At 47.8% G+C, this 12,291-nt stretch overlaps 1 long non-coding RNA gene across 1 annotated transcript; it reads right to left on the minus strand.

The window, feature by feature from the left end:
• Nucleotides 1-2,032: 2,032 nt before the first annotated feature.
• On the minus strand, nucleotides 2,033-11,940 carry LOC125116157 (uncharacterized). Its single transcript, XR_007132266.1, has 2 exons — nucleotides 11,893-11,940; nucleotides 2,033-4,380 (listed from the first exon to the last, which is right to left on the minus strand). It is a non-coding gene; the product is annotated as an uncharacterized LOC125116157 (long non-coding RNA).
• Nucleotides 11,941-12,291: the final 351 nt, after the last annotated feature.

The raw sequence follows: 12,291 nt of genomic DNA on the forward strand, positions 1-12,291 counted from the left end.
AGTGCGGGAGAAGTAGAGATGAATGAGACACAGACTCTGCCTTCATGGGACTCCAGTGGTGGGGAAGGTGACTGGAAAAATGTAACCAGGGTGGGATAATGTGCTACATATGAGGAGGGCATGCTGCTATCCTAGGGGCACTGAAGAGGGAATCAGGATCACTTCCTGGAGGAGGAGGCATCTATACTGATCTTTGTCCCAGTTTTTCCCTGAATGATGGAACAGATCATCTCTGAAGCCTGGCCCTGCTTTAACCTTCAAGAGCCAAAGGGGGTCGTTCCTCAGCAACGAAGAAGAAAGGGCTCCAGAGTGGTGGTGCTTCTATCTGGTCCAAGTCCTGTGCACCTATTGGGGAGGGGAATGTGGGCCAGAGGATGGCTGGGGTAGATAACTTGTGGGCATTTGGGTGATGTAGAGGTGATAAACCTAGAAAACTCAAGACTCAGTCACATAATGATGTCATTTTCAAATAATGGGAATGAGGGATGGAATTTTTTTATGACTTCAGTAGGAAGAACTGGGCTTTATGTGTACATGTTATCATTTCTGATCTGTTACCTCCTTGTCTATGCCTTTCTGTCCTTTACCACGGAGTCATAAGAGTTGACAAGAATGAAATGGTGAACGTTCATGATGGTAGTTAAGATTAAATGAGGTTATAAGGGGGGGACCCTAATCCAAGGGGACTGATTGTCCTTATAGGAGGAAGAGACACTGGAGATGGCTCCTTCCCCAAAAGCACAGAGAGGAGGCGCTGTGAGAAAGTGGCAGCCATAAGCCAGGAAGAGAGCTCTTATCAGGATCCAGCCCCGTCTGCACCTTGATCTTGGACTTCCAGCCTTCAGAATTGTGCGAAAATAAGTTTCTATGGTTGAAGCCACCCAATCTGGGGCACTTGGTAATGTCAGCCAAGTGAGGTAACACAGGGGGGCTCACAGTTTGGTGAGAGAGGTCCTGTGGTTGCTGATGATAATACAGCATGATCTCATAGGACAGAACACAGGTGTGCACTGCAAGGAGGTGCCTGGCTTAGCCAGGGGGGGATCAGGGCAGGCTCCCTGGAGGAGGCGGTGGTGCTGGAGCTAGGCGCAGAAACCTGAGGGAGAGCTAGTCATAGGATGGGTGAGAGGAAGCAGGGAACGTTGTGTTCGGTGGAGGGAACAAAATGTGCAAAGACACAGAAGAGTTAAAAGAATGGCAGGTTTGGAAGTGTCGAAGAGAATGTTGTGTAACCTGAGTGCAGAGTAGGGCTGGAATGTGAGGGAGAGAGGAGGTGTGGGGGTGGGGACAGGCGGGGCACACCCACCAACCAAGGCCCTCCTGCATCTTCCAGGGAAGGCTGTGTAGAATTCAGTGCTGTCCAGACTCCCCGCCTGTCAGGTCTCTGTGATTAGCGACTAACTTGCTGTGTGACCTTAGGCAAGTCACTTAACCTCTCTGCACAGCAATTTTCTCATTTGTAAACCAGAGAGAAGGATCCCTGCCCTGCCCACCTCCTGCATGCTTTGTGGGCTCAATAAGCTAATGCCTGTGAAAGCACTTTGGAGAAAGCCCCACAATAGCCTGGAAGGTGTTATTATTATGTAACCACACTGACTCCAGTCAGAGGAGCGTGGAGTCAATTGGAGTCTTGAGAGATGTCAGGGAATTGGCTGCTCTCTGAAGCTTGTCATAGAGACCCGTCTTTTCATTGTACTCCTTTCATATCACTGTTGGCTCGATGAAAGAAGGGGAAAGAATCTTTGATATGTCTAAATATTCCGCTCCCACCAAGACGGGAGGAATTCTGAGGAAGAGCTATTATTAGAGGCTGAGCTGGAAGCAGGCGCCTTTGGCGGATCAGAGCTGTCAGCTCACATAAACAGCCTCCTGCGCTGTAGAGCCAGCTGGGTGGCTAGGGCCCAGGCACAGAGCAGCCCTGCTGGTTGAACTGTGATGGTGTTGACCTGGGATTCAGGAGGACCCGCTTCTGGTCTTGATTCTGCATTCACTTTGCTCGGCAACCTAGGGCAAGTCGCTTACCCTCTCTGTGTCAAGTAAAGGCTATATATACTCTTTATTAATGGAGAAGGTTTTTATGTGCAAGGAAAATAAGATGAGATGCTGCACAGTACAGAGGTCTGAGCAGGCCGGGAGGTGCTGCTGACACCCTGGGTGTGTTGAGGCCAGGAAATTTCCTCTTTGGGAAGGGTGCATCAGTGTCTTGCATCAGAACTACCTGAGGGTTTGAAAAATCAGATTCCCAGGCACCATTCCAGGCCCATAGCATCAGAATCTCTTTGTAAGCTCCCAGGTGGTATGGATGCAAGTGGCTCGCCTTGCATCTGGTGCTCCTGCATTTACAGCCTGGACTGGGTCATCTGTCGGGCTCTGAGATGCTGTGATTCCATGAGAAGAGGGCCAGGGCACAACCCATTGACTCCAGCCCTTTCTCTGTTTGCCTCCAGCCCACAATTAGCCCTCCAGGTGCCTGAGAACTCTGGGACTTCTAGTCCACGAACTGGGCAGATGGTGGCCTAATGCTGGCTCCTGGTCAGCTCTGGGCAGGATCACTGTCTTCCGTACCAGTCTCACTTAGATGAGGCCTTGCAGAGACCAAACAGGGAGGGCTTCTGGCTGCTGAAGAATGGACCACATTGGGCTCATTTTTAGCGACTTGTCATTTTACAGAGAGCTTCAGAGAGAGAACCCCGAAAAAGCCTGAGATGTCATCTAAATAAAGCTCTTGTTTCAAAGGTGAAGACATGGGCTTAGCAGGGCCAAGTCGGTTACTTTAACCAGAACCTCTGACCTGTTAGGTTAACTCTGGTTCATCTGGGACCTGGGTTAACAGAGCCCAGTGGTTGTAGAGAATCTTAGCACATTTTATGTTCTGTGTAGGCTGACAGCCTGGGGGCCAATTAGAGCCTATGCCTGTCCTGGCTCTGAGGGGCACCTTTGAGCAGCTGTGTTGTTATCACTAGGCTGGCTGAATCAACCTTCTTCTCCAGTGCAGCACACCACAGCCCCCCAGTTCTGCCTACTTTCCCATCACCATAACACCTGGCATCCCAGTAAGAGTCAGATTGTGGTTCTCTCCCCTGGCTGCCTCTTAGAATCTCATCTCCTGGGGAGCTTCTACAAATCCCTGTGCCCAGGCTGCACCCTGGACCAGTTGAGTCAGCGTCATGGGGGAGATCCGGGCATTAGTGTGTATTTGTTAGCACTCCCCGGAGATTTCACTGTGCAGCTGTGGGAGAGCTGCTTCTCCAGAGCAGCAGGTCTTAGCCTAGGGCAGTTTTGCTCCCAGGGGATGTCTGGCAATGTCTGGAGACATATTTGATTGAAGTGGGGGGTTGCTACAGGCATCCAGCAAGTACAGGCCAGGGGTCCTGCTAACCTCCTATAATGCACAGGACAGCCCCACAGCAAGGAGTCATCTGGCCCCAAATGTCAGCAGTGCTGAGACTGAGAATCCCTGTGTTGGATGAAATGGGAGCAGTGACGTTGCCCCAGGCTCAGCCTTGTGGTCTCACATCATTGTTCGTCAGCTCTTGGCAGCTTCTGAGTGAAGCTCTACCAGGGTATCGGAAGTTTCTATGTGGATGTGAGTTTGCTCAGCATATTGGCCCCCTGGGTTTTCTGCCATGTCCAATACCAGTTGTTGAGAGAGCTCTCAAAGTCTCAGTGATCTGAAACATTTGCTAGGTGGAAGGTGAAGGCAAACTCTTCTATGATGAAATGAGGGGGTTGGGGACTGGGACCACACCTAGAGCTGGGCTTATACAACTCAGATGGATGACACACACACTCCAAGATAAAAGCTTATTCTCCTGCCATTGAAAGGGGTCTGTTGGAGGGCAGCAGGGCTGCAATGACAGTCCATGTGTCAGGGGTTCAGGCTCCTTCTGGCTTGTTGCTTCTCCCTCCTTAGCCCACTCTTCCCTGATGTGGTCCAAGGTGGATGTTGGAGCTGCTGGATGGACAGCATCAAGAGTGGCAGAGCTCTTGGCACTCCTCGTTCTTCTGTTTGACCCTCATGACATCCCTGGGAGGAATACTGAGTGGTTGATGTGCATGTCCATTTTGCAGATGAAGACACTGAGGCTCGGCACTTTGAGTGTGTGTCCAGAACTAGGACTGGACTTCAGGGCTTCTGACTCTCTGAATGGTGCTCTTTCTCCAGCAGGGTATTGAAGGGACATACCCATTCCTCAGCTAAGCCTTCTGCATCTCAGCTCTGGCTGAATTTTTCTGACCCTTCCAAGGAAGGTCCTAAACATATGGTGTTTATACTGAGTTAAACCACCTCATGGCTGGAATGTCCTAAGATAGTGGTTCTCAAACCATTGCAGACCAGCAGCATCAGCATTGCCTGGCAATTCCTTAGAAAAGGAGAGCCTAAAAAAAAAAAAAAAAGGGAAAAGGAGAGCCTTAGGTGGTACCCCAGATGTGCTGAGTCAGAAACTGGAGGGGGGCTCTGTGATCTCTGTTTTAACAAGCCTCCTGGGGATTGTGACACCCTGCCCTTTGAAGTCCTCTTCTAAGAGACTGTGGAACCCATTTTGCAAACCCAGCTCAGAGAGGCTTCTGTCAGTCAGATGCAGGACAGAACTGGATCCCAGGATTCCTGTTACTTCCCTGTCTTTGATAGCCAGGACTCTAGGGCCAGGGGAGATGTAATCCCAGCTGCTGTCCACAGAGAGGCTTTGAGATTCAGTAACTGAAAGAATAATGTCCAGGGCGGTCCTCCAGGTTGACGACAGCTCTGCTGCATCGTCTTTCAGGCACCCTCCATCTGCTTTCTCTCCCATCTTGTAGGGCATTGTCCTCATCTGTCTTGGGAAAGAACCCAGAACGGGCTTAATGTGTCAGGCTGGCAGTGGCATGTGTCACTTTCAGCAATGTTACAGAACTTAGTCATGTGCCGGGGAGGCTGGGAATAGTCGTCCGGCTAGGCAGCCGTGTGCCCAGCTGCCTTCCATTGTGGCTGCCTTGCTCTGCTCTTCGCTTGCCATATTCCGGTCACTGATCTTCTCTCAGTCCTCTGAAGTCCCAAGCTCTTCCCACCTCAGGCTTAGCAGATGCTATTCCCTCTGCCTGAAATGCTTTGCCCCCTCTTGGCCTGGTTCATCCTACTTTTGTGGCCCTCGCAGTCTAGCCCTTCCTGCTACTCTCTGTCTCAGACACTTGTTTGTTTCCTTCATTGTCATCCCACTGGAGTTTGCCTCTTTGTCTGATTACTAAACAGTTTTTAGGTCTGTCTATCCTACTAGCTCTAACCTGGACTAGCAGCATTAGCATCACCAGGGGACTTGTTAAAATGCAAATTCCTTAGCTCCACTCCAGGCTTACTGAATCGGGAAATCAAGAACTAGTGCCCTGAGGGTAGAATCAGAAGTCTTCAGGCCTATCAGTGAATCTTGGGGGTGCTACTGCATCCTGCTATAGTCTCTGTGAAGGTGTGAATGTGGTAGCAGATGCGGAATTGGGGGCCAGGGGCACTACTGACTAACCCCCTAGGAAACGTGCAGCGTCTACATGAGATGAAGTGCCATGAAGTGTCAAGAAGGGGAGGAGGAGTTCCCATCGTGGCTCAGTGGCTAACGAACCAGACTAGTATCCATGAGGACACAGGTTCAATCCCTGGCCTTGCTCAGTGGGTTAAGGATCCAGCACTGCCATGATCTGTGGTGTAGGTTGCAGACATGGCTTGGATCTGGTGTTGCTGTGGCTGTGGTATATATAGGTCGGCAGCTGTAGCTCCAATTCGACCTCTAGCCTGGGAACCTCTATATGCCGCAAGTGAGGCCCTAAAAAGAAAAAAAAAAAAAAAGAAGGGGAAGAGAGTGGACTGTTGGCCCTGGGAGATTATAAACATTGGGTCAGAAGGATCGAGGGGAGGTGCTGGGACGCCCATAGCTTGTTGGGCCATCTGGGCAGGCCCTCTCTACTGGCCTCAGTTAATGCATTTCTAAAATGAGATAGTGATGCTTGACAGCCTTTCTGGATCAAGTGGTAAAATATGTGAAGAGTTAAAACAATGAGACTCCTAGTCTCATAGTCTCCTAGTGCTCAATAAAATAGTACATTTTATTGAGCACCTGCTGTATGCCAGGCCTGGGCCAAGTACTGTACATACATCATATGATTTTGTCTTTCATATCAGCTCTAAGTTTTCTAAATGTTCCCCCATCTGCAGATGAGAAAGCTGAGGCACAGAGCTTATATGACACTTGCCCAGGGGTGACACCAAAGCAGTAGCCAATGGGGCTGGGCAGAGCTGAGGGAGCACTAGCCCTCTGCTTGGTCTGACGGTGGGCTGTGTTCTGTTCCTGTGATGCAGCCCCTGGACAACCAGGAGAGGCAGCTGCATGGGCCTTTGTCATGCTCCCTCCTGCTCTCTGCTTATGTGGTGTGTGGACTTGATGAGTGCTTGTCAAGTGGGCTAGAACAAAGTTAGGAGAGAACCTTCTTCATCCTAACCTCCAGGGAGGTCATTCTTCCCAGTGGAGTGGGAAGTGAATCTAGTGCCACCAGGCCTGATCCCACCTGCCTTACCACATCAGGCACAGGGTCCTGGGCAAATCCTGCCTGACTTTGGGGCAGTGCACTGTTTCCCCAAACCTGTGCATGGCAGTGCCTACCACCAGGATCAGTTGTGTATAGCGGCATGCAGGGCTCTTGCCTTTAGTAGATGCTCCACGTAGAAGTCATTCATTCATTCGTTCATTCATTCATTGCCATTCATTCATGCTGTCCTCAGTGTGCTCACCAACCCCTTGTTAAAGATGATACGGTATACCAGCCCCTCCATCTCGGTGCAATTCTTAGACACACCAATTAATATGAACATAGAATACTGGGGGAGGGAGGTTGCCTGAGGGTGAGGTATGGGGGTGATATTAGGTGAGGGGGTTGTAGGGAGGCTTCAAGGAGGAGGTGACATTGATGTAGCATCTTAAAGAACCCTTCCCTCTACTCACACCTCTTCTCATCAAAGCCTCCCAATATCCAGCACATAGCCATTCACACAGATAGCACCCAAACTATCAGCCCAACCCCTGTGCCAGGGCCAGGAGGTTCACCTGCACCAGGCACTTCCCCAGGTCCTGGCCGAGACTGTCAGAACAACTTGTGGGTCAAACCCAACCTCAGCTGGATTTTGTTTGGTTTACAATGTTTAATAATCTCTAAAGTGGAGTTCCTGCTGTGGTGCAATGAGATTGGCAGTATCTTGGGAGTGCTGGGACCAGGTTCGATCCACAGGCTTGGCACAGTGGGTGAAGGATCTGGCATTACTGCATCTGCAGCTTAGGTTGCTACTGCAGCTCAGATCTGATCCCTGGCCCAGGAACTCCATATGCTGTGGGGCAGCCAAAAATGAAAAAAAAAAAAAAAATCTCTGAAGTAGCCACCAACAATTTAAAAGTCAGAAAATTGTATATTAAACATGCAGTGTTCTCAACAGCAACAAAACCAACAACCCAATTGAAAAATGGGCAAAAGACCTGAATAAACATTTCTCCAAAGAACATATACAGATGGCCAACAAGCACATGAAGAATGCTCAACATCACTAGTTATTAGAGAAATGCAAATCAAAGCTACAATGAGGTAACACCTCACACCTGTCAGAATGGCCATCATTAACAAGTCAACAAATGACAAATACTGGAAAGGGTGTGGAGAAAAGGGAACTGTCCTATACCGTTTGGTGGGAATGTAAATTGGTACAACCACTATGGAAAACAGTGTGGAGGTACCTCAGAAAACTAAATATAGAACTACCCTTATGACCCAGCAGTCCCACTCTTGGGCATGTATCTGAACAAAACTTTCCTTGAAAAAAATATATGCACTGTGTGTTCATTGCAGCACTATTTACAGTAGCCAAAACATGGAAATAACCTAAATGTTCATCAACAGATGAATGGATTAAGAAAATGTGGTATATTAGAAATTTACACATAGAACTTCCATATGACCCCACAATCCCACTCTTGGGCATATATCCGGACAAAACTCTACTTAAAAGAGACACATGCACTCGCATGTTCTTTGCAGCACTATTCACAATAGCCAGGACATGGAAACAACCAAAATGTCCATCAACAGATGATTGGATTCGGAAGATGTGGTATATATACACAATGGAATACTACTCAGCCATAAAAAAGAATGATATAATGCCATTTGCAGCAACATGGATGGAACTAGAGACTCTCATACTGAGTGAAATGAGCCAGAAAGACAAAGACAAATACCATATGATATCACTTATAACTGGAATCTAATATCCAGCACAAATGAACATCTCCTCAGAAAAGAAAATCATGGACTTGGAGAAAAGACTTGTGGCTGCCTGATGGGAGGGGGAGGGAGTGGGAGGGATCGGGAGCTTGGGCTTATCAGACACAACTTAGAATAGATTTACAAGGAGATCCTGCTGAGTAGCATTGAGAACTTTTTCTAGATACTCATGTTGCAACAGAACAAAGGGTGGGGAAAAAAAAAAGTAAATGTAATGTATACATGTAAGGATAACTTGATCCCCTTGCTGTACAGTGGGAAAATAAAATAAAATAAAATAAAATAAAAAGAAAATGTGGTATATATATACACAATGGAATAGTACTCAGCCATAAAAAAGAACAAAATAATGCCATTTGCAGCAACATGGATAGAACTAGAGACTCTCATACTAAGTGAAGTAAGTCAGAAAGAGAAAGACAAATACCATATGATATCACTTATATCTGGAATCTAATATATGGCACAAATGAACCTTTCCACAGAAAAGAAACTCATGGACTTGGAGAAGAGACTTTTGGTTGCCAAGGGAGAGAGGTGGGAGTGGGATGGACTGGGAGTCTGGGGCTGATAGATGCAAACTATTGCCTTTGGAATGGATAAGCAATGAGATCCTGCTGTGTAGTACTGGGAACTATGTCCAGTCACTTATGATGGAACATGATGGAAGATAATGTGAGAAGAAGAATATATATATATATATTTCATTGGGTCACTTTGCTGTACAGTAGAAATTGACAGAAGACTGTAAATCAACTATAATGGAAAAAATAAAACCATAAAATTAAAAAAATAAAAAATGCAGTGTTTTTGCCTCCTCTATAAAAATGGGAGGTCCCTCCAGCAGATATTTTGTGGCTTGGAGCTGAGCTGTGATTTTGCCCTTTAAGAGATGCATGCTGTTTGGTCTCAGCACATTTGGAATCTGCCTGGACCCTGGAGACACCTTGACTTTGAGACCCCTGGGTCTCTCTCAGTGTGTCCTATGGAATTTCCCAGGAGTAGCTGGCTGTAAACTGCCACTAGTCCTTTCATATCAGAATGGGAGTGTGAGTGACATTTGTAAAAGAGGGTAAATCATTAAAAATGTTGGCATTTATTATAAAATGACTTGTGACACACCTCTCACCTGAGTGGGACTTCTGGTATGATGTGACATCAGGGCTCATAGCACAAGACATTGCCGCAAACTGTGTTTGATTTGGCCTCTCACTGGCATTTTGGGGAAGTTGAGTTCATGTGGACTCTGTCCCAGCTGTCTATGGGAAAGTAGACCCAGTCTGCAAGGTGAAGCTTCCACAGAGGGAACTTAGCTGTCTGTGCTTTCACAGCATACTCGCACTGAAAACACTTCATGCCTTTACTAGAAGGAGATTTCTCAGGTTGAGGCTGTAAGTTTGTGTGTGTGTGTGTGTGTGTGTGTGTGTGTGTTTTGTCTTTTTAAAGTTGCATCCTCGGCATGTGGAAGTTCCCAGGCTAGGGGTTGAATCAGAGCTATAGCAACCAGCCTACACCATAGCCACAGCAACGCAGGATCTGAGCCTCGTCTTTGACCTACACCATAGCTCATGGTAATGCCAGATCCTTAACCCCTTGAGTTAGGCCAGGGATTGAACCCATGTCCTCACGAATACTAGTTGGGTTCGTTTCCGCTGAGCCACAACCGGAACTCTGAGGCTGTGTATTTTTCAGTCTCCCTAGATCAGGTGGTAGCGCCTGGCTTTCTGGCCTCAGGGCTAGCTGTGGCCAGGAGGAAAGAGTTGTCTGGAAGATAATTCTATCCTTGGCTTTTCTCTCTGAAGCTGACTTGAAGCAATGGTACTGGGAGTTGGAGGATGGGAGACCCCTGAGAGAAACAGGAGAAGAGAGAAAAGAAGCTGCCTCCCCTTTGTGCCCCCACCATGTTTCCAGACCAGAGCAGAGAGTGGCTGCCAGTTGTTCAAGCACTAGGACCCTGCCTGTATCTGCAGAGGCCCCAGGAGGAATGGCAGTGTGTCTTTCAGCCTCCCTGAAGGTTCCAACCCTAGTGATGGACAGAGGCAGAGTGTGGGACACCTGAAGGGTCTGTGACTGGGAACAGTGGTTGTGTCTGCGGCATGGCCTGGAGGTGTTCCCCAAACCTATGCCTTATATAAGACTCAGGGACCTTTGCATACTTTTTGCATGGGAGGAATAGCTCTTTGCCATGGATGGCTGGGTTACATCTCTAAGCCAGCAGGATCAAGCCTCCAGAATTCAGAATTAAAGTGATTTGTAGAAAAGGCTAAATGTGATTCTTCCTGTAAGTTTGAATTTGGGGACTGAGATTCTCATTCTCAGAATAGATAGTGAAGTGGGTCAGTGCCAGAATCACGACACAAGTGGTCAGATGGCTAACATGTATCATCTAGAGACTGACTCAGAGTAACTGGAAGAGGCTACCTAGGGCTTGTGTTGAGAAGGGAAACAAGCTTTCTTTGACTAGTAAACTGTAGCATATAGGCAATTTTAAATCTTGTTTGACTCTTTCATTTTATAAGCCTGGACGCTGAGGCCCAGAGGGTTAAGCCTTTTGCCAAAGGTTGCGGCGGAGCTAGAGCCAAGGACTTGTGATTCCAGTGCTCTTCAACTGACGACAATTCACTGAAAATTTTTTGCTTCTTTATTCCAGGCTCTGTGTTAGATCATAGGGCAATTAGAAAGAATGGAAGTGATATAAAAAACTTACTCTTAACTGCCTACCGTAGTATTCTAATCCTCATGAGAATACCCTGTGACTGGTATTTCTATGGGTGAGGGTGTGGTAACTGCGTTTGTGAGCAACCTCAGCGTTTCCAGTGAGGGTAGAATGCAGTGTTCCCCAGGTGTGGCCCCCTTGCAGCCAGTCAGGTGCTCCTGTAGCCCTGCCACCTCCCAGGGCTTCGCCATTCTCGCTGGCAGATGCGGACGTGAGAGGAGTGTGGAGGACTGTGCGAAGAGGTCAGTTGGGGCATGTCACTTCTACCCCCACCCCCTGACCAGGCCTCAGATACCTGCCCACACCCACCAGCAAGGGATGCTGGGAATGTAGGTTGGATGCATGAAGATGGGAAAATGAGAGGGGCTTGTGGTAGATTTGTGGTCCCATTTTAAAGAGGAAGAGACTGAGATTCAGAGATTTAAGTAGCTTGCCTTAAGGTCAGCCAGCTAGTAAGAGGCAGAGTCAGAATTTGTAGGATAAGTTTGCTAGAGCTGCCATAACTAAGTGCCACAAACTGGGTGCTTAAATGAAAGCAATTTATCATCTCATAGTCTGGAGGCTGGAAGTCCAAAATTGAGCTCAGACTCCAGAACTGTGAGCTGTCAGCATGACTGGCCACTTCTGAGGGCTGTGAGAAAGAATCTGATCCCTACCTCTTAATGAGTGCATGAATGAACCAAGCTAAGTTTTGTAATGGTTAGAGTAGGAACACTGCTTTAACTAATTCAAGACCAACATCAGGAAAACAATAATTCTAGAAGAATTACCTTTTAGATTATCATCACTTGATGAAGGTGGGCCAAATATTCAAAGATACAAAAATCACGGTATCACCCTCCCATCTCAAAACCTCACCGTTTGCCACTCACTTGCCCTCTTACCGGCTGTCCTCTAGGTCCTGGTAGCCTCAGGCATGCCTTGGCTTGGGTCTTCACGTCTGTCTCTGTGTCCAAACTTCCCCTTTTTATAAGGCATGGATTAGGGCCTGCCCCCATGACTTCATCTTAATTTGATCCTCTGCAAAAGCGCTATTTCCACATAAGGTCATATTCACAGTTACTGGGGGCTAGGACTTCAACATTCTGGGGGGAAGCAGTTCAACCCAGGTGTGTCTGAAAGTCAGGAGAAGGGTGTGGTGAATCTGCCTAGAGGATTCAGAGGAGGCCTTCCAGAGAGGGTCACGTTCAGGCCGGGCACTGAGGACAGATCAGGAGTTCTTCAGGCAGAGGAGACGGAAGGGAATTCTAGACGGAGGTCTGATGTGTGGCTGTGTTCATGTG

This window comes from Phacochoerus africanus, chromosome 15, assembly GCF_016906955.1.
Source record: "Phacochoerus africanus isolate WHEZ1 chromosome 15, ROS_Pafr_v1, whole genome shotgun sequence".
Taxonomy (NCBI): domain Eukaryota; kingdom Metazoa; phylum Chordata; class Mammalia; order Artiodactyla; family Suidae; genus Phacochoerus; species Phacochoerus africanus.